The 22,594-nt window shown below is 39.3% G+C and overlaps 1 protein-coding gene across 3 annotated transcripts in view; it reads right to left on the bottom strand.

Annotated features, from left to right (window-relative positions):
- The window catches only part of LOC126851063 (uncharacterized), a 41,969-nt gene that overhangs the window by 13,778 nt on the left and 5,597 nt on the right, over positions 1-22,594 (bottom strand). The window contains exons 1-2 of one of the 3 annotated variants that reach the window (XM_050594645.1): positions 1,173-1,481; positions 343-683 (exon numbers count right to left, since the gene is read on the bottom strand). The exons of 1 other annotated variant lie outside the window; for it this stretch is intronic. The gene's annotated coding sequence lies outside the window, so the exon portion shown is untranslated. Of the gene's footprint in view, positions 1-342; positions 684-1,172; positions 1,482-22,594 lie in introns of those variants that run through there. One more of the 3 variants, XM_050594644.1, reaches the window with a different exon arrangement.

Raw genomic sequence — 22,594 nt, 5'->3', positions numbered from 1 at the left:
AATATTAATAGCATAATAGTTTTCTTTACAATGAGAGGATTCATAGTTATTAGAAAAAATCATCGAAAAGTTGAATATATATTTTATCATTAAAAAATTGATATGCTATTTCATTTTTCTAAATGCCTTGATTATTATTAATTTTACAATATTTTCTTTATTTTTTTCTTTCTATGTATATTCTATAAATTTATATATTACATATATATTATATTAGATGTCTTTAGCATATTTTTTTTTTCAAAATATCAATCTGTTACTCAGTTCTCATACATTTATTATCGATTCACTAAGGAATTGTAGACAATAATAAAGTGGAGCATAACCAACGAGCATATTTACCGCGATATGATAGAAGATAGAGAATGTTTACTGCTGTCAAATAAGCATCTGTAGCTAGCAACGCTATTTTCTATTTCCGTCGATTATCACGACGATTATAGCGTAATCACTTGAAACATTTCTCAACTGATGCCTTTTGTTGCTCTAATCACGATCACATGCGTTATAACAGCGTTCGGATAATTCTGTTACGAAACGGCGTTGATGAAGAAGTCACGAGCAACCTAGATCCTGAAGAGGATCTTTATTTCGCTGAGAGAGAAATGTTGATCCGCTTCGATATTGCTAGTTGTCCTTTGAAAACTCGTTTCACTCCGATAAACATATATCGCGTCTTGCCTCTGAAAAATCCGTTTCGCTCCGATAAATGTCGATGTAAAACGTACTGCAAAACATTGACACGGGGGAATTCACATACACTCTTCTCGCGAGAGACGTTTATTTGGAAAAATAATGTTATTGAATCCCTCACGCCGACACTATAATAAAATATACAGTAGAAAGAAATAAGGCAACGATGCAGCGAAATCAAATAAAACTTAAAAGTTAAGTTAAAAAAAATATAAAGCGTAGGAAAAAGCTTTCGATTTCCCGATTTAGAATTATTGAAAGAAATAACGTAATAATATCACGTCCAAACTTTTTCTTAGCTTCACTATCGTCGCATCATATATGATGCACGAATCATCGGGGAATAATAGTAATAAACAAGTCACGAGTCCGATCGTGTAAATATAAAATTTTTCTTACACCCCCTGACTGTCTAGAAAATAAATAAAACGCTGGTCGCTAAACACACGGCTACGCAAACTTCATTTCGCGATCATTACCTATTCAGGGTAGATCTTCCCTGCGTCAACTTGCTCGTATTGGCAAACAGCACTCGTCGCAAATACAGTCGCTAAAACCCGGTCGATAAAACCCGGACACTTTTGCGCCCTCGGCACTCTCGCATAAAACGAGCCTTCACGTTTCCTCGCGATTCCTCGACACGCAAGCTCACCGCACGCGAACCGGATAAGAGAGCTCTCCGCCAGGCGCCAGGATCCCCGGACGCGAAAATTATCATCGCCTTGGGAGCTTCTCGGGAGCAGTTCTACGCCGAGTCGAGCGGATGCACGCGACTGATTGTGAGACAACTTTACACGGCCACGGCTAAGAGCCTAGGCGGTGGGGAAATGGAGAGTAATCTGAGAGTCGCTTTCCTCGAGGCGCGAGCGTGGGAAGAAAAATCAACGATCCCGACGGTCGACACATTAGTCGTAAATCGTCCTTTCGACGTTTGCAGCTGTCACTCCCCTTCGCATGCGATTATCACCGGACAAACAGGTTTGACATCGTCGCGCAGTCTCGACTTCTACGAGCGCGGATTTAGCATCGGGATGAATGGCGAGGAGGATTTGCCTTTTCGCTAGACAATAAACGCCTACCCTTACTGGAAAACAGCTTCCGCAAAAAAATCGCTCGATCAATAGATAGACTATTAAATCTCGATTCTTGCAAATTTGACGCGAAAAGATCCTCTTGACAAAAATCTCACTTGGTTACTCCATTTTATTGCCGCAACTTGCAGTATGATAAATGTCTCATCTGTGACGTGAAACGGGTCATGAAAGAACGAAGTAGAGTCTATCTTTCACACTGTATGGAAGATAGATAAAGCCACTTCTTTATTTTCGCCGACATTTATCTGCGAATCGGTGATCTATCTCGATTGTCGATTAGTTTCAGCGTTTCGATAGTCACCGCCTCTTTTAGTAAAATAATTCTCGCTGCCTGCTCTTTACGCATAACTTCAAAAATCTCATACATAATTCAACGCGCGCATTCATTGAGGATCTTTCTTTCTCTCTTTCTTTATCTCGACAACGACCTGGAACATCTCGGAGGACGTTCTTCGTGAGACGGAAGAAAAAGTCTACGCTTTCTCTACGTGTTGGAAATCGTCTCGGGATGGGTTCGCTGCGCGTAGTAGAAATGTCAGATGGTAGCTAGCACGTGCTAGCTACGTCGAGACCCGTTTCGTGAAGATTTCAGGAGGAAACTTGTCACGCGCCTACATCTCATTCATCCTTGAAAGGTGCTCGCGCAATCGCTCGTAATTTCTGACGCTGTTTACGTTTGTATCCGATGAAAGAGAAGACGAAGATATTGCGTTATACACTCGTCGATCAGCAGATGTTGCAGAAACATCTGATTTATGCACCGTTGTAAAATTATTCACGAGATTCTAATATCGTCTCTTGGAGAAGGAAGAAACCGCAGAGTCGACTCTTCTACTCCGAAAGAAATTCTCTCGCACCCAAGATCGGATTAAAAGACACTGTTGCTGCGTCACGTTTTATAAAAACGCAACTTTTACATGACCGATATACGGTTCTCGCGCTGTCCCCATTATCGTTGACAAAAAGTTTGTGAGAATAGCGCGAGATTAACCGGTAAATCGCACGTGCTAACTCGTAGATTCGAAATGCACGACTGCCCAGAATCATAGGTCCAAGTGTCCGAGTACGTATGTAACTGTAAATTATGAGGACGTTCGTACGGGGATATGAAACGTACGTACAAAATATGAAACTCGTTTCGTACGTCGCTTAATAGGCAGCCCCCCGTGCGCGGTAAATAAATCCAGGAGGCGCGCGCTGCTTACACGAAGATGCGCACGTTACCGGTCGTGATATGCCACGAATCCAATCGGCTGCATCGAGCCTTAGATGTATTCGTAAAAGGCGAACGATAAATAAGAGGATTTATGCGAGTCTTCCTCTCGCGATATGAAAAACCGCGCGATGAAACTGTAATGTCGCTCCACGATTTTCGCCAGTCACATCTTTGCTTCTCGTATTTTACTACTTTATATGATAAAACATATTGATTTCAATATTTTAATATATTTTGTGTCGATCGTCGGCTTATAATTGGTTTGTTTATGCAAGAAAGAGAAAAGAAAAAGCAATTTTGTGGCAAGCTTTTTCATTTGCAGGCGGAAGAGATAAATTAAATCTTTGATTGCGATATTATTTTGATTACTTATTATTTAAATACATTATATAAATTAAATCATTTATGAATTTTGTCTGTGGAATAAAAATTCGCTCCAGTACGAATGGCTGCAATCATTTAATTAATAAAATAAAAATAATTATTGAATAAATATAAATATATAGAAAGAAAGAATTTCACGATATGACATTTCTATCTTGAATGTTTAGTTTCCGATTGCGCGGTGAATCTATGGGGGCACGTATAAATCAAAAATACAGGTCACACACAGACACACATAAAAGACGAGGAACCTCGCTTTTACGAGCGATACGTAATCGGGTTGTCAAATTTTCCAAACGTCACCGGATACCAAAACGGGGAGACCGTTCCTTCCGACACGCTACACGAGCGTGATCTGCATATATCGTTCGCTTCTCTACAGTCGCCTTTACCGAATGCATACGCCGATGATGGAACGGCGGAGCGAGGCGCGTATTGTACAAGCGTGCAATAATTCATCACGGAGTTAGGTTGCGCACTGACGCGTCACGAGATGACAGACGTCGAAATTATTGCGTGTTGCAGCGAGAGAACTCGCGAAAGCCGTGTTGACGGCTTGCGCACGTGTGTCGCGAGGCTTATTTATATCCGTGACACGTGTTCGATATCGTAGGCTTCGCCGTATACGCGCTATCGACAAATGAACGGAGAAAAGTCGATGAAAAATCAGGTCAACGTTTGCAGAATGCGTTCTCCCGGGAGAAAAGACGATGCAGTATCGAATAATATTTCGATCGATGCTTGATTCAATGCCGGCAAGTATGCGTGGCGGAGTATCAATTGGCGAATTGTTTAATTAATCATAGCGTACATTAATCATTCCTATCTAGATTAATAATGATGCGGTAATTAATGTTATGGAGTATCACGAGCATTATCCGCGGCTGTATCGATTTTGCGATGGAGTTCTATTTTCACGTTAAACACAGCGTGCATTCGCTTCGATTAAACTCTGGATTATATTGTAGCGTAACCCCAGATCGCGCAGCGTTTCCAATAAACGTTCGCGGTACTAGTGGCCGTGCTTCCTAAATTTGTTTTCACTCATAGCACAAGAGTGACGTGTGATTTTATACGAAACGATGACATTAAATGATGGGTTATCTTCATCCGATACAGAGCTCGTATTGCGATTAATGATTCAATATTAAACGTATTATTTTCGTCCTGTTTACACATTCGTCGTTGTAATAATATATTATAATTATAATCCGGGAGCTATTTAAACACATGTAAAATGGAATAAAGCGGACGTTTCATTGTAAATATATGCACGACGGCAGTAAATTTTTCATGACATAAAAAAATGAAAAATTCATATAAATATAGCGGTACACATATTTGTTTTTTCGAAAAATTTTAAAGCTTGAGATACATCATACATTTTATTTAATCAACTTCTCGCGCGTGCAGTTAACACTATTTTAAATGTTACCTCAAACATTGTAGTTTCGCAATTCATCCCGCGCTGCGCGCATAACTTCGCGGTTTCGTGCATCTCAGCTCTTTTCGGATGCAGTTACGTAGCTTAATAATATAGCAGTACGTTAGCTCGGTTACAAGAACGCGCAAAAACCAGCGAAGTAAATGCCGGATTATATTACATCCAGGAGATAAAAATTCACGAGGGACTAAATTCGAAGGGAGAAAACCGCGCGGCCGTGCGATTTTTTTCTCACACATACGTGAGATACGGGAAGGGATGATGCAGCGGATTTTCATTATTTTAGGTTGCATCGTTTTACCATAATATAGATCCTGATGCATTTTAGATTTTTTTTTTTTAAATAATTGCGTACGCCACGGATTTATACAGCGGTCGATTAATTCACCACCGCGAGAGAGAAGGAAATAAAGAGAGAGGGAGAGAGATGAGTTCTCCGGTAAAAAATTAATTTATTAATAATTAAATTTAAATTTCTATTATTAATTTTCATTAATTTAATTATTTTAAATATTAAATATTAATTTTAAAATTATTTAAATTTTATAAATATAAAAAATTTATTTATATTTTAAATTAAATAATAACTTTAAAAAAAAAATTTATTTTATCAACTAAATCTAATTCATACTTATTTAATTATTTTATACCATATTTTTTATTATTAAATTTTTTTCCTCAAAAAATACATTTATATACTTATATATAACGCTTTCCGGAATTGCAAGAGTCGATTGCGTAATTCATAAGAGCGTGCGATTCATATGACAACGTAATGCAACGGCGTAACAAACCGGTAATATAACGAGATTAATTCTCCGCCGCTTTTGGTTTTAGTCCGGCGAATAGATTTCAGGAATTCAGGCGTGTCGATTTTAACTCCGAATTATAATATGATTTTAATGAAAAATTCAGCGCGATTTATCATATAGCGATTACGCTCCTCTTACGACGATGTTTGATGCACGATGCGTCGGGATATTTTGTAACAATTTGAAGGAAATTGCGTCGATGAAATCCTCGCAATCTTGGTGGACAGCGAGCGACAAAATCTCTATATTAAATTCTCTTCTCTCCGTCTACTCTTGAATCGCTGTACTTTTGCGAGTAGTATTAATATCGCGGATATTACGCATAGCTCGGCAAACGAGAGAGAGAGAGAGAGAGAGAGAGAGAGAGAGTGCGAACAAAGAGATGTCTTCTCACGCATTTCAGATTTGGATGTAGGAATATGTGCTCGTTGTGTACCTCAAGCGATTCATCCAATCTTGAAATTTTGTACATCTCTGTGGCACGAAAAAAATATATTTATGCATTGAACGATAAAAATTCGTGGTAAATAATTTTGTAGAAAATTTTTACTGCGGAAAAGATAGGCATTAAATTTATCATCGAATCTGTAGATCTGTTGATTGAGAGACTTCCTGTAGAAATGCACACACTTTTCTTATCTTAATTAATATTTTTATCTTTCTCATTTTTATCGACGCTAATTAGCAGATTATCACATGCGGACTGGATTTATGTAAAAACTATTCGCGAGAGCAAGTTGTGTGAAATGCAATTTTACACTATTAAAGTATCATGAAGCGATGTCGTGTGCTCGCTGTTACTTTCGCCAGTCTAATTAGAGGAGTTTGTGGCGAGAGAGTAAGCGACAAACATGACGATAGAGATCCACAGTCGCCAATTACGAGTGACGGCCAATTTCGTAGCAAAACAGCTCGAACGCCCGCGTCTTGATTGCCGATTGTCGTGCAGTCGTAACGATCGACCCGGACACGATTCGATTTTCTTCGACAATACGAATCGGCAGCGACGACGGGCTCGATTCGCGCGTCACAAAGCGACGAGAGGAACTCGTTAGACAACGTTTGTCAGGCGAGTGAGTTGAATTTGGTTTTGGATGAGAGAGAACTTGATGGACCGTCTACATAAAGCGCGAGAAGTTTTCTTGCGAAAACTTGGCCGACAAACGAAAGAGAAATCGCAAACCCGCCGCGCCTTATGAAGCATTCATACACTCGTAACTCACTTGAATTTTGCTCCTACCGAGAAATCTGTTTTTTATAACATTGGTTATATTAGCTGCTCTTGTAGTTTTGACAATCATTCGTAATTGAGTATTTTAAATAATTGAGTATATTAAATATAATTGGGTAACAAAAATCATATCTAGATATATAATATACAGGTGAGATAGCGAATTTCCTTGGAAAAGCCAAGCTGATCGGAAGGTCGAGTAGCACGCGAGTGCTACTAAGAAAATGTGGATAGATAAGTGATTCTTAGAGATGGAAGATTAGATCGTTGTCATAGGGCATCACGTAACTCGAGATATCGCGCGAGTTGCATGCGAAGGAGATGCAATGTAGTAGGTAGGCAGTCGCCGTATCTCGGGGAATGCTATCAATTCAGGGCTGATGATCCGCTTCCGCCTACGCGGCCTCTTAGTCATCCGACGCAGCTGCCGAATAATAAACAACAGAGAGATGCCATCCCGCAAAAATTCGCTTCCGCCACGCTTGTCGCATGTAACATACGTTGCATATTAAGAGGCCGGCGTATTTCACTCATGTCGTGTAATATTCCACGATCGCAAAATGTTTCGAAAATGAAGCTTCCGCCTGTCAGAAAATTGAAAATTGCGACTTCTTTCTCATATTTTTGATATTTAATAATAGTTTAATAATTATGAATTAATAATTAATAATTTAATAATTCACGTACATAATATAAATGTGCTTGTACGTGAGCAGAAAAGGAAGCAGAATTTAAATTATAATAGAATTGATGTACGTCGCTACTTTCTGTCGGCGTCCGCGATAAATTCGTCATTCTTAACGAACGCGCGGAGGGTCGTTAAATTCCACCCACGTGTCCTCAGCTCACTCGCATCGTTAGTCATCCTTACTGGCGTACGTCAGTTAGGAGCCATTAGCGGACATTAATCGCCAAGAACATTTCCAAGAGCATTCGGGCAGATACGTAACCATCTATATAACATGTTGCAATATCGAGATCGATCGTAGATAGTGTATACTTGTTTGAATTCTAAATACATTGCGTGACAACACACGTTTTATTTACAATGATGATGAATCCGTGATTAAACCAGGTTCGCCTGATACGAATGTCGATGCGACATCGTGATTCGAAAATAAGTACACATTCGCGTTGTTGACGCAAGTGCGCGATTTCCTCTTGCGAAATATGCGTGTATTTCGTTTATTCACAAGCGTTCATTTTTATTTGCATGTTATAACGCAATTTCCTCGAAGAAAATTTACCCGTTTCTAAATAAACGATAAGCATAATTATCGCGCGAAACGAGATGAACTGCACTGAATAATTAATTATTGACCGACGTCTGGCTTACATAATCGAGAACGTAACTAATGTTTGCTATTGTGACTTTGCGTGATAAATTTGCGTGCATTTCAAAACGCTTCGAGGCAATATTAGCTGCATTATTTTGCGGAACGTAAAAAACAGCGAAAAAATTTCTGTACAAATATTTCAATATTTCAATATGCAATTTTTGTTTATTTAGAAAATATAAATATTATATATTTTCGTTATTTAATATTATTTAATATTATTTAATATTATTTATAATATTTTCGTTTAAAAAATATAGAATCAACAAATTATTTATTGAGAGAAATTGTGTGTTCGCGCAAAGAGACGTAGGATGATAACGCAAAGATAATATCACGGTCTGCTCCGTAACTGGTAACAATGGTTCCACAGAATTTTTTTTCAAGGTTTCCAGAAATTACATCAGAATTAAAGAAGACAATTTTAGCTCCCTCATGTCAGAGGTCATGCGAAGCGCTTTATGTCGCGACGAGAATCGCGAAACAAATCTTCCGAGTAATCTTCCGAGCGTCGTAAAAGACGACAAGATTCTCGACGATATTTGCAAGGTTTCTCCGAGCATAATACTTTACTGTGAATTACAAAAGACGAAATTTCTCGCACCATTACTTTAATAAAATCCGAACAAAGAACTATAAAAAAAAAACGCTCGCGTTAAACAAAGAGCTCGTATCGATTAATTAGGATAAAATAACGAAAAAGTGTAATAATTAAATGTAAATCTATTAACAATCTTAAACGGCAATTTCAATTTGAATTATTGATGAGAGAGAATTTATGATGACCTCGGTTTCTGCGAATAACTTTCTCTAAAGGTTCTATTGGAACGAATGAATGCCCATAGAACATAATAACAGCAACTTCGCCTCGAGGTAAAAGAAACAAAAAAAGAATATTCGAAGAGAGGACGTAGATTGGCAGCGGTTCTCCGAGGTGTGCTCGTCTATATTTTTACGACGCACCTCCGTCTCACGGCGAGACGTGCGAACGGAAAACAACAAGCCGTTTGTTCTCAGAAAGTCTGATGTCACGTCTCACCTTCCGCCAGTCCGGCTGAGGTCGATTCTAAGCTGCGCAAAAAAAAATACCTGCATAGATGATGACATAATGATCAGCTGCGTTAGTCACCGCAATTTGTTTCTCGCTGAAAATTACGCGCGAATTGTGATCGACGATCGACGAAGGAATTCGATTGACACAACGCGACATCGGCGATTTTTTTCATCCTCCTCCTCCTCCTCCTCCCCCTTGCCCCAGCGACATGGATTGCATGTGCGTTTTTAATTAGCGGAGCATGCAAAGCATAACTGACGCTTGCGTGCGAAGGAAGTCGCGAAAATCGCAGGTAGTTGCAAGCAATTATGCGCTGATTAGACATTTTTTTTTTCTTTTTGACCGCATTCTTTTTATTAACTGGTTTTTATTGCGTTATTCACATTTGTTTATAGCACCAATACGGGTTAGCTTTATGAATGATTGGTCTTCTTATTATCTGTTCTTTGCTTTATACATGGAATCATTTAATCTAGGAAAAGATAACATCTAATTCAATTCAACGTCGGACTGATATAACTGTGATTAATTAAACGATAATCGTTGTTATCTCTTCGGTTTGTAAGATGTACTTTGATTTACACGGAGGAGCATCGAGATTAGAGCGATTGTAGACGAACGGTAGTACTTGCAGGGATAGTTTGGCTGCAAAAAGTCGCGTTCGTGACCGAGCACGTGGGATGTCCTTAAGGCGAGATGGTGTCGGGCAACACCGAGAATCTGGCGATTAGTTCTAGCGCTAGAACAGGTTATCGCCGGTCGACGAGAGTCCCGAGGACTCGTCGGGCTTTGCTTGCTGGAAGTTGCCGCCGCATGACATCATCGTCTCGTGTATCAGTCAGATTCTTGCTCACGGCCGTTCACGGGGCCTCGCGTTATTAAATCCGTGGATAACCAGGAAAACGATATTATCGTTGTTTCGCGTAGTATTAATAATTTGCGGCGCGCGAAAATTATATCCTCTTTCCCAGCGTGTTGATTTCAACTTTTATCTGAACGGAAAAATCTCGTTGTGCTCGTTGATGACGTTTCTAGTCTTTTTATCCGTCAAGGTCCCGCGATTTATGGTCCCGCTCATTTGGATCGCGATGACTAATCGGCGCGAACAAGATGCTCGTGAAGCTATAATCGATTCCCTCTCTTACACCACTCAGCCGAGAATGAATAATCGCAACCAGACTCTGCCGTAACAATGCATCGTGCGTACACGCGTTCGTCGAACACGAACCAAGTGGAGAACAGTTTTATTTCTCAGGGAACTCTAGACGCACTGGGCAGGACGATCACGTTCAACAAACGTGGCTTATCATCCTCTGAGAAAGGATAAATAACACGTGCGTTAAAGTCTGCGATACTCAGTCGTCTGGTTGGCTGTCGCTGCTTGTTCGGGATCTGACTTGCGTAATGGAAAGTTTGGAGCCTCGTGTTATTACCATTTAAATCAGTCTGCTGATTCCACAAATTATTTGCATTCAAATTGACACAGTATATTTTTAGTAAATTTAAATTCAAGTAATATTAAGTTTAATTAAAACAATATTATTTAAACAAAAATGCGCAAAATATATTTTATTATTTTTATCAATTTCTTCGATGGAGGTGCAACTTGAAGAGCACAGCGGCCTGTTTAATCTCAGAACGGAGAGAAAATGTATATTTACCGCTATGCTAGTCGATCTTATTTAATGGCGATTCAGAATCGTGCGAAAGTCGAGGTTACGGGCCAAATAACCCGCAGACTTCCGTTTAGTCCTTGATGGAGATGAATATTAGAGTCACGAGCGCGACCCGTCACTTAAATGCCCGAAGTAAACATGCCTGTCGCGAATTTTATCCGTCTGTGCTGCACATTTTCAGGGCGCGATTATTTTTAGCAACGTCCACTGCATTATCCATATATTCGTGCACTTGTTATTTCAATCGAGTCTTCGTTTATTTCAGAAATGTGTATAATTTTGTCGATGTCTGCGAGAGTTCTCTCAAGGGATAATCGTACTTAATTAAAAATACTGTACGTAATTTTTTATGTTGATCATTTTTTAGAGCGTATCTCATCGCTAGGATATGCATGCATCCACGTAATCGTTGAGAAAATATCGGATGCATCAGCGATAAATCGCGCGAAGAGGAACTCGATTACGAAAAACTTTATGGCCGAGTTATATTCCGGTCGTTTTTAGTAATGAAATGGAACGAGAAATTCTTCACGGGGTGTCCGCAAAGTACGAAATACGTTTCGGGTCGGGAGATAGAAATCGCGCGTATCCGTCAAGGCTCGATAATGGCTCGCGATAAAAAAAAATATCGGAACAATTACCATAAACTTTACGAGAGCGATCTCATGTAAGCGATACAGCGGACAAAACAAGCTTGCGTAACGATACGGAGTCTGGGAATTCTTTGTTAGACGCGAGAATCTTTACATTTCTACGTCTCTTTCTTCGCAAAGATTTAAACTCCACTTTTTAATAAACAGAAATTGCATAATTATTTTATTTATCACTGCCGAACATTATTATTTAATAGGTCAATTTAAATTATCCATTCTATGAATTTCTGAGTTAAAATATTTGTTATTTTTTGAGACTAAAATTAATTAAAAAAAGAATAAATTTGTAATTATTTATTATATTATTCATCTAATGACAAATTAAATAATATATTAAATAATGCAAATTAACATTTAATATAGATATTGTATGTATATAATTGAAGAAGTTTTGCGAAATTTTGAATGAACTTAATAAACTGTAAGTCGTGCGATAAAGAAAAAAATAGCAAAAAAAGGACAGTCGCAGAGAGAGCGAAAAAAAAAAGCTGAAGGAAAAAAATGTAAAAATGTCAGAGCCAGTTGGCGAACACGAGTTCGATGCGCGTTGCAGTCGCGTCTATGACGCAAGTGCATCCAGCATCATCTGCTCCCATGCGATTAACCCAACCGGATATGGCATAGACCCCTAGAGGTTAAGAGACATTAATGGGCTAATAGGAACGCTAACGATTCATTAGCCGGTACATCAACGTCGGCTAGCTTTCCGCGACAGTTCACCGCAATGTGTCAACATCCCGATACCGAGGTCGAGGACCCCGAATTCTATTTTCGGACGCGCTCAGATAAAGGGCTGCAGGGTGGACAGCAACAAATTGCAATTATAACTATATTTATTAACTATAATAAGAGATATTATGTATACTTTTTCGCGAAAATCAAGTCGAAATGCAATTTCGACTTGATAAAGCAACGATTTATGCGAGATATATCTAAATTTCATTATCATATGATTCTTGTCACAGCGACTTGCCCGTGAAAAAAAGCTTTAAATGCCATACGTTGTGTGTCTGCGTACATTAATGGCATGATATTTATCAAGAGGTGTGCGTTTGTTGCGCGCTTGCAACCGGTCGGGCCACAAATTGCAGTTCCAACCTTGTTCGAGTCTTCCTGTTTCAGCGAAGGAGGTTTCAGGGTCTTGACACTTGACACGTTACCTGAAAGAATCGAGAGGGAGGGAGGGAGGAAGGGGATAATCTTCGTCGCGACAGACGACAAGGGAAAAAGATTCCCTGTCGAATAACAATGCGTTTCTTTGTTGCGCTTTCGTAAAATTCCGTTCGTAAAACTTTTATGAACAATATAGTCTCTTTAATAAAGCATATATATTTCCCGTGACTCACCTGCATTTTAATGCCGTCATTATCATATAAAATTATCTTATAAAAGTTTACGATGTGTCACGTTTAGCCTTCATTGTTTGGTTTATGTTTCTATTTCGATTATATTCCAGAGATAGCGGGGATAATAAGAAACGTGACGTTAGAAGGATTATTCGTTAACATTAATATCAATCCTTGACATTTGCCAAGAATCATATTCGCCGATTTGAAAGAGTTCTCTAACTAGAATCACACCGGCAAATGATAAATATCCTCATATAAACACAATCTCGAATGACTAATAATCATCCGTTATACAAAACTCAACAAAAATGAGTAACATTGAATTTTCAACATTTTCGCAAAAACTAAAATATATCGCAAAATGTAGTAATTATATATAAAGCATCTATGTTTTTTTTATTAAGTGCTGCAATAATGATGGATATAATTGGGTTAATTTTATCAATTACGTCGCTTCGAGCCATATCGCTCCTCGGCCTATCGATATACTTCAGATTTCGACAGCGCATCGACATGCTTCGAATTCTCGTCACGTTGTTATCTTTTGTTCACCGTATATGGCGCATACCTGGCGCACGAACGTTTGATACGTTGAACGATATAAACGCGCAACTCTGCGAGCGGAGAAAAAAATAGCCGCGATGAATTGATCTCCGCGAATTTTGATATGCGCGGAGAGCTCGCGGAAAGACCTCGCGCGTGAGAGACGCTCGTAAAAAATTCCATTACGGTGCACAGTTGGCCCCCGGGCGTGTTCCCACCCGCGATTAGTTTGCAAAACGAGAAAAGATAATACCTCTTATTTTCGTGCACGCCCATCGTCGCGATTTATTTGACGTTTCGTTGGCCGTCTTGGCGCGAAATTGCATATGGTCGGTGCAAGCAAGATTGAACGAAATAAAATATACGGTTATACATCGAGTCCGATTTGAATAAAATTCCTATATTGCAAAGAGAAATTGCGCGAAATTTTCCACGGATATTTTGCATATTAATATATATATATATATATATATATATATATAAAATAATTTAAAGGTATAATTTAAATTATAATAATACATAATAATATAAAATATAATAATTTAAAGAAATAATTTAAATTATATAAAAAGAATAACTATTTTTTTACATATAAAATGACATTTTACATATTTCACGTATGCAGTCAAAAAACCGCAGTGGAATCAATACTCTCGGCCGACTCGTTAATTTCCGGCCTCCAAATTCTCGTTTTCGTCCAACGCGCGATGGTCGAGAGTCCATCGTGGAAACCGAGCCTCGTTACAATAGCGCGCTTATTCGAGTCAAACGACGATGACTTAATTATTTCAGTATTGTGTGGAAATTTTTTCTCCTTCCTCGCGTTTGACGAATTGCGGCCACCCGCAAGACTTTCAAAAGCGGCAACGAGGTGCCACATTCGGGTCTCTTTCTCGTATCTAGCGAAAAAAAGTCGTCTCTTTAAAGTTTAGGAAAGTAGAACTCGGCGGGAGATCTCTTGTAATGAAGAAAAAGAACAATGCGCCTTCTCGCGTCTGCCATTAGGACAGTAAAAGCAGACTTATCCATGCTATTGTACTGCGAGATGAAATGCGAAACAAGTCAAAAGCTTTTAGCGAAGTTTGATGACTTGTATTAGCCGCTCAGCTTTTTTCTAATTATAATGAAACACAGAAAGGAAACGTGGACACGTAAATCTGATGACATCTCAAACAACACTATATAATAATAATATTCATATAATAATAAGCTCTCTGTGCATGTTTTTCTAAATATTTTAATTTATTAAATGTACGATTAACAATTTCTTTCAACATTTTATTTACAACATTATATTTACATTTATTTGAACCCGAAATATTTGCCGGTCGCAAATACGGATCGAAAGAGCAAAGTGGTAGGTACATTCACTACAAGTTAACAGCATCGCTCGCTACCTTTTTCGTGCGCGTGATTGTCACTGTCTTGAATCGCACATTCATCGCACCGTCGAGCGAGTTTCCGTGACAGATCGAATATCCCGAATTTCACCTGCCGAGATAAGAATGTGGAGCAAGCGCGCTGCCGAGTAATGGAGGAGTAAACCTGTTTTCGTCGTCGGGAAGGAGGGGGAGAGAACGTCCGTCTATCGTAGCGTAGAATGTAAGGAGAAGAAAAGGAATCCGTGAAAGACAAGCAGGGTGAAGGGGAGCCGGGACAACCAGGATCGTGGATACACCCGGTCACGATTGAAAAATGCGAGGAACGTCGAGAGCCCGATATCCCGCGGTGACGTTGATGGGCCTAAACTAGGACGAGGAGAGCTTGCTAGGTGCTTGTCGTTCGCGTACTCTAAACCCTCGTAGCGACAACTATATGTTGCGGAAGGGATGGCAATTGCCGGGCCTTTTTGCAATTTCGTCGTACCGTTAGATGATGGTTTCGTTTTATGGCGAATCGATACGGGCTTTTCGCACGATAGCAAATCGAGAATAATCTATCATGTCTCTGTCCCACTTTGCTAAAAAATTTATCCTTACTTACTGTTAGATTAATATTAATATTCGCTCTAACAATAAGATTAATCAACCTCTGTTGATGAACAATATTTGTTTTTTTTTTGACATTTGTTTGCATTTTCTCGATTTAATTGGGTTGACTGACTCTAACTTGAAGTCTTTTTTTACAGAAAAAAAAAAAAAAAAAATATATATATATATATATATATATATATATATATATATATATATATAGATGGAGAAAATAAACTTTGTTAATCAGCCGCCGGCTTATCTATTTGCAGCATAAAATTGGCTCCTTCAAACTCGCATTAGCACAGCGCTAAACATAAAGATTCTGGATAAATAATAATAGTCGTCTTATACAACGTTGGGGCAGAAGTCAGTCTTCGAAATGTTATTTCCTTCAATAACGATTTTGCATTGCAATTTTGTTGCGTTATCCATTTCTCGCCGTTCCGTTAAGGAAGCGGTCGTTCTCTTACGTATAACTGGTCGAAATTATTCGTTCGCGCCTTAAGCCGGAATCGATATTCGTTAATTTCATTTATCAGACTGTGCACGAATCCACCGCGAGACACCGTCTCGGAAACCGGTTTAATTTCGCGCCGGTTAATCACACGCGCATATAACGTGTCCCGACTTGGCTCCGACGATTATTCTCCGGCGGTCTCTCGCGGAGAAGGCGGTGTAGGCCACGTTTGAGGAGGAGTTTGAGAGAAATTCCGGGAGATAAATGCATTCGCGTTCTCTATACGCATCTCGACCTCTTTTGTGTCTCTCCGAAATGTTCGAGGATACAAATGAGCGGCGTAAAATAGACGCCGGGTTTTCGGATGCTGAGAGCGCTATTTTTAATTCGTGCTAAAAAAAGGAAAAAAAAAAAATGGAATTCTTTTAACGAACAAAATTTGAAAAGATTCGAATGAGTCATCCTAGGATTTATTAATTAATTTTATATAATGATAGATTTCTCTCATGATTTATATACATACAATTGTCATTTGAATCATTCATTATCGTTAAATTCCGAGCATTCATTGCAACGCAGATGTTGATATTATTTTCCTTCTAATAAGGATGGAGCGATGCCTGCAAACTATATAAAGCGTTCCAATTAATTGAAAGCTATAACGCAATATTGTATGATGTAATTGAATTCTACTCTCCATTAAAAGATAATGAAAATAGATGTATCGAAAAAGAATCACAAGTCCGCTGTCAAAGTTGAAATGACAGTTGAAAGCAATTGCAAACGCATTCTTCGATATACCGTGCTATTGCGTGCGATGTTATTTCCAATAATTGCAAACGTGCAGCAAGAGAGAGAGAGAGAGAGAGAGAGAGAGAGAACGCTCAATAACTCGTATCGATGGCGCAGCCGCGCGAAATGAGAACCACGTTTATTACAATGATTCGAAAAAATAGCGAGAATTGAGAAGTCAAGAATTAAAAAGAAAATTTCTCGAACGTGAATCAGGTCGAGTCGATGATTAGTCGGATTCGTAGAATACATATAAATGGAACACAAAATAATAATTGTCAATTATAAGAAAAAATATTTAATAATTATTATAACGTGTATAAAAATTGTTGAATATTTTTTTGATACAATCGCGCAACATGAAGATTTTCATAAGATAATAATTATTCTATCATTATCAAGATAATAATATTTAATTAAATTATTATAAGATAATGATAATTATAAGATGGTTTAATTAAATTATTAAAATAATTAATAAAATAATTATTTTCATTAAATAATTATTCATTATAAACTCTGGTCACGCACTGTCTCATCTCTTCAAAGATATCGATTAATCCTTTCACTATATATATAACACTTTTGGACGTCGCATCTACGAACGACGAAAGCTATGACTAAGAATCGCCAATTTGATTGATTCATCGAAGTTGCTGGTTTCAATCGATACGGTTGATAACTTTCGCGCTTAATTACGAATCCTTCCTCTCACCCTTCCCTTCTCCATCTAATTACGATCGAAGACGCCGGCAGCTCGAAGTCGACCTGTCCCGGGACTTGTGCGCGCACCATCGTCACATCTATCGATTTCTCGAGGGAAACCAGCGGACCGGAAGTGGACTCTCCCGTGCGCGTTGAAGAAGATGCACGCGATAATTAATAGAATTGCTCCTCCGATGGTGATTTATTTTCGTTTCGCGCCTTACGTGTAATATGAACAGGACGAGCGAAAAGCGATCCGATTCTTCATACTCGTGCTTAAAAATCGTCGGTACGATAGCCAACGAGACATCGTTTTAAGGGGTTCGTTTCACAAGCCATCGGAGCATAAAAGTCTCGTTTGTCGATCGTTCCTCTTCGAGGGTTCGACGATTTCGAGAGTAAAGAGAGGAGACTCTCCTTGACCCAACAACTCGACGGATCGGCTTCCTGAGACGAGAAAAAAATACCAGAAAAAAAAATAGACATAGCTGAGCCGCTTCTCACGTGATTGAGAGAAAGGTGAGTCTTCTCTCGCGTCCGCGTCGTGCATAAATAATCTTCAATTCGGCGATCACTCAGGAAAGTCGGTCGTAACCCCGCGGGTCGGTCGGTCGATCGCTCGCGGATTTTCGTGGTCGATCGTGTTACGTATATATACATATAAATATATACGCGCATCCGACGAAGGAGCGATCCTTCTTCGTTCCCTTCCAATCCGCTCTCTCGAGTGCCGGAAGGCAAAAGGACCACGGCGCGGGACGAGAGTATCGGACGGAGAGGCGAAGGAAGGTGGGCGGTGAGGAGAGGAGAAAAGATCGGTCAACGAACCAACTGACCATACACCGGCTCTGCTACGAGATACTCTACCTCCATCCCTCTCTCCGTATTACTTCTCGGTGAATTTTTGCATACCGGTCGCGGCACCTGAATTTAAAGCGTCCGTTGGCCGTTGGTGCTCGCCTCGACACACGCATTTCTCTCGTTCTCTTCTCTCTGTCTCTTTCTCTCTCTCTCTTCGTTAAAGAAAGCATCCGATAATACGCGATCAAGTGTCTGCGCGTGATTTCTCGTATAATTTTTTAATAGAATATTAAAACGCACAGCCTTGACATCAATCATTCGTATATCTTAAAAAAATAAAATTCGCACTGCTTGTCTTCTTATTCACAAGGATTTATTATACCTTCGATGACTAGACTTGTTTCTGTATAATCACTGAGCGCAACGAAATAAGCGAGGGTGGCTGTGATTTCACTCACGGACATTAACGTCGTACTTTTATAATTGATTAATTGACTAATCGGTGCGCCATTTACTGCGAGAGAGCCGGTCGATATCTTACTGGATCCGCAAGCTTCGTACTAGAATTTATCGTCGCCACAGCTAAACTGGATTGATAATTTACTTTCCAGTGTTGATGGCGATAAATATGTGCAAACTCAGTTTTCTCGTCGCGCTTACTTTTTTATCTCATTCATCTCTTCCCGTTTCTAACTTTTGGTTTATTTTCTTCCTCGCTCTACTGCTATCTTCCATTATTCCTTTCCCGTTTCTTTCTCCAGTTCCAGATATGTCGGAGACCGTACTTATTTTTGATTTTCCAAGTTTCTCGAAAAATAATCGAGCTCTTTCTTCTTTTTACACGGCTGCATTATTTCTGCTTTTCTGTCTTTTCCTTTTTCCTAATTATATCGTTTATAAATAGCACGAACGTTTTACACAAACTCCATTATTTTCCACCTCGTACGCTTCTAACACTAAAAGAGTCTGCGTAATTCTCGACTTGGCTTGAAATAAGCTGTTGGAGAAGTTTATTTGAAATCAAAAAGTTAAGTCATTCAAATAAATTACACGCGCCGTATCAGAGGTTCGCGAATAAAGCACGGCCGAATCGAATCGAGAATCGATGAGATTCCATCGGCAAACTTTTCGGCCTGATTTCGCGCGAGGGTACGATTGTCTCGCGAGTTTCGACCGCGAAATCCCGAGAGGCAATCAGGATTACAAAGCGGGTCGGTCGTCGTATCTCACAGACAAACTTTCAGATCCGCGATTTCTCCGACCGCGAGAACTGTAGTAAGGCTATTGTGGATGCACGCACGATTGCACGACGGCAGATAATCGCCGTTCGCGGGGCGTTGCCACAAATGATCGCGAGTAGTCGTCCCTTGACACAGTTCTCGACAGCGTACATTTCTCCCCCCCCCTTTTTTTTTTAATTGGAAGAAGGAGATATAATTACAGAGCGAGATCTCGAGACCTCTCGGATAGCTACTGAATACCAATTTTCCCGTGGCACGAGCTTAGCCATCTGCTAAGCAGCGGCGAAAAAAATCACGATTAGCGATTTCCACGCGCGAGCCTCCAACGACTTTCTATGTGATTTCGACCCTCGTATCATGCATCAGTCACGTTGGCGACTCCGCTTAATTGCGCTCTAATGAGATGATCTTTCGATATTTTTCTCCCCGTAAATGGATATAGGAATAATACAGCGAAGTCGGGTAAAAGCGAAATGATCGACGCACGTGCGTCGTAAAAGTACGCGACGAGTCGTCGCAACGCTCGGTCAAAGATCATCGGGATCGTTAATGGAACTCCTCTGTCGCAATCTAATACAATCTTCCGCGGCTACTTACCGAGTGTCTTCTTCTTCGATTAATGTTCATAGTCGAGGACGGTTAATCTCGGCGCGAGCCGAGATGAGCGTCGACCGTTCTTTCCAGCCTGATGATGCTCTTCGGTCACCACGTGTGAGAACCTAAATCGAAATATTTCTCCTACTTTTCATCTCAGTTTTTAATCTAACCTTTACTTTGATAGTTTAGACAATCAGATCATCTCTCTTTTAAAATTATTTCATCTATAATTTTGCCGAAATCTTTGAAATCTTTAAAAGTGTGAGAAACTATTCGTTTATTGCTTATTTAAGGTACAAAGTAATAAAGCTCGGTTCCTATGTAAATTAAACCGAAATAAAAATTCTCTAGAATTTAGAAAAGGTGAGAAAACTGAGATTAAAAATAAAAATAAAATTTCGACTCAGGAATGTACGTATGTATATATATATATCTGAAGATGAAAATTAAAATTCCGCCTTCGCGCAACGCAGGTCTGGCCGCATCATCTGGCTTGACATTATTGCGAGAACTCGATTATCTCGCAGTTAGAGCCGCACAATGGGAGTCATCGATTGTTAATTTGCATTGCCGATGAATCCACACGGTGCGAAGATCGACCGGCGATGTCTCGAGATTATTTAACCTTTTAAACACGCGGCCGAGATTTCTACTTCCTACTTAAATGTTAGCCGATTACCAATCATCTGTGCAGCCGCACATTTAACAATGCACATGCACCGCTCTACGTAAAAGACTAGTTAATCCTCGAGCAGATTATTATCTGATTATTACCTGTTGAGTTTTAACGCGCGATTCGGACCAGCGGTAATCGAGAAAGAGGACGAGCGTGTTAATATCAGACGCGTCGATTCTCTACGCTTTCTAGATTTCAATCGATACGCAATCATGATATTTACATGGAAAAGAATCACATAAAAGAGGAAAAACATATCGAAGATTGTTTTCGAGAAAGAGAGAGAAATCGATCGACAAACGTCCGAACGTCCGGCAGTCGAGCAGTGATATCCGACGATGGAAGGGAAAACGTTTACTTTATGTCAGCTCGAACGTTAGCTTGTTATCTCCTCGATACTCGCTGCTCTATGACGGTACCCTATCGCTTTATGGCAATGAAATATATGTCAGTATCTATCTGGCGATATCGACACTCCGTACGCACAAGTTCGCTAGATTTACGTCCATCTCATCGATATATTTAAATTTACGGTAAAGGTCGACGCGTGTCGTAATGCAGAAAAGAAAATACATTATAAAATTCAGCGAGCCGAGTTACCTTGGTTTTTTTCCGTTTTTTTATTTATTTTTTTTTTAATTATTAATATTTTTTTTTTACTTCGATGCTGCTTGACGTGTCACATAATTTTGAAAGAAACGTCAAAGCGAGACTTATTATCGATTTCAGTAGATCACGTAGGAAACGTAAGACTTGGTCATAATGTAAACAAATTATGAGCTCCGGCACGTATTTTGCGATAATCAAAATTGCAAATGACTGTGCTTTGTCACAATCACCGACCAGAGTTACGAGGCAATGTTTTTCGTTAGTCTTTTTTTTACGAGACCGCCTTCTTGCGCCGTCAAGTGGCAATTGCATAATGAGCGTTATCGTGCAAAAGAGATCCTCAAGGAAACATGAAGGAAAGAGCACTCGAGAAAACTGCATTACGCGCGCGAGCAATTATATGCCAATTATATTTTATTTAATGCAAATGTCCATATTTATTTCCGTATTCTATCTACTATTTATCTCAAAGGGAGCCAAAAAAAAAAAAAATCTACAATTTATATAAAGAAACTCTCATCTTTTCCTCCATATTTTTAACTTGCATACTCTTTCCTCTGAGTTCTTTTAGAATTGCTAATTTTAGATTACACAGGATGCAAATGTAAATATATCTACCGCGAGAGTGAAATAAAATTGCGGTTCTAAAGTCGATGTAGGGCTATAGGTATAACCAAGATCTTCTTTCGTGTGGCAAGTAATTTTTTAATTTCCACTCACGGGATATTCTTCAATTGCCACATCCGCGTTATCTTATCATTGGTTGAGCTGAAACTATACTTTAGGACCGCCTATATTGTCCAACCGGCAACATAAGCCGTCACAGGTATAATAAACTGTCAATGTTGGTTTACGTATTACCGCTTCCCCTTCTCCGTTTCTTCATTGCATCAAGGATATGACGTCATGATTTCTTAATGGTCTCGATAAACGTACGCCACCGCGCCCACATTTGCTACTTTTTCTCCACCGTATCCCAACTGTGTACACAAAGTATGTGTGTGTTTTAAAAATATTAAACAACAATTATTGTGTAAAATACGTTGAGGAAATTGCAACTTTTGCCTACAATGCAAAATGGAATGAATGAAATTATTTGAATGGTCGTAAAAGATATCGATTATATATACATTTATCGTAAGGTTACATTAATTTTTCTTTGCGAAATTTTATTCCCGATTTCGAATAAAGTGCGCTAATTGCGCGGAAGGATCGCGAGCTCGTAGTACTCGCGCACAATTACTTTCATCTTCGTAA

This window comes from Cataglyphis hispanica, chromosome 7 (genome assembly GCF_021464435.1).
Source record: "Cataglyphis hispanica isolate Lineage 1 chromosome 7, ULB_Chis1_1.0, whole genome shotgun sequence".
NCBI classification, from domain to species: domain Eukaryota; kingdom Metazoa; phylum Arthropoda; class Insecta; order Hymenoptera; family Formicidae; genus Cataglyphis; species Cataglyphis hispanica.
The sequence above is the reverse complement of the archived record's forward strand: the minus strand, read 5'-3'. Positions and strand labels throughout refer to the sequence as shown.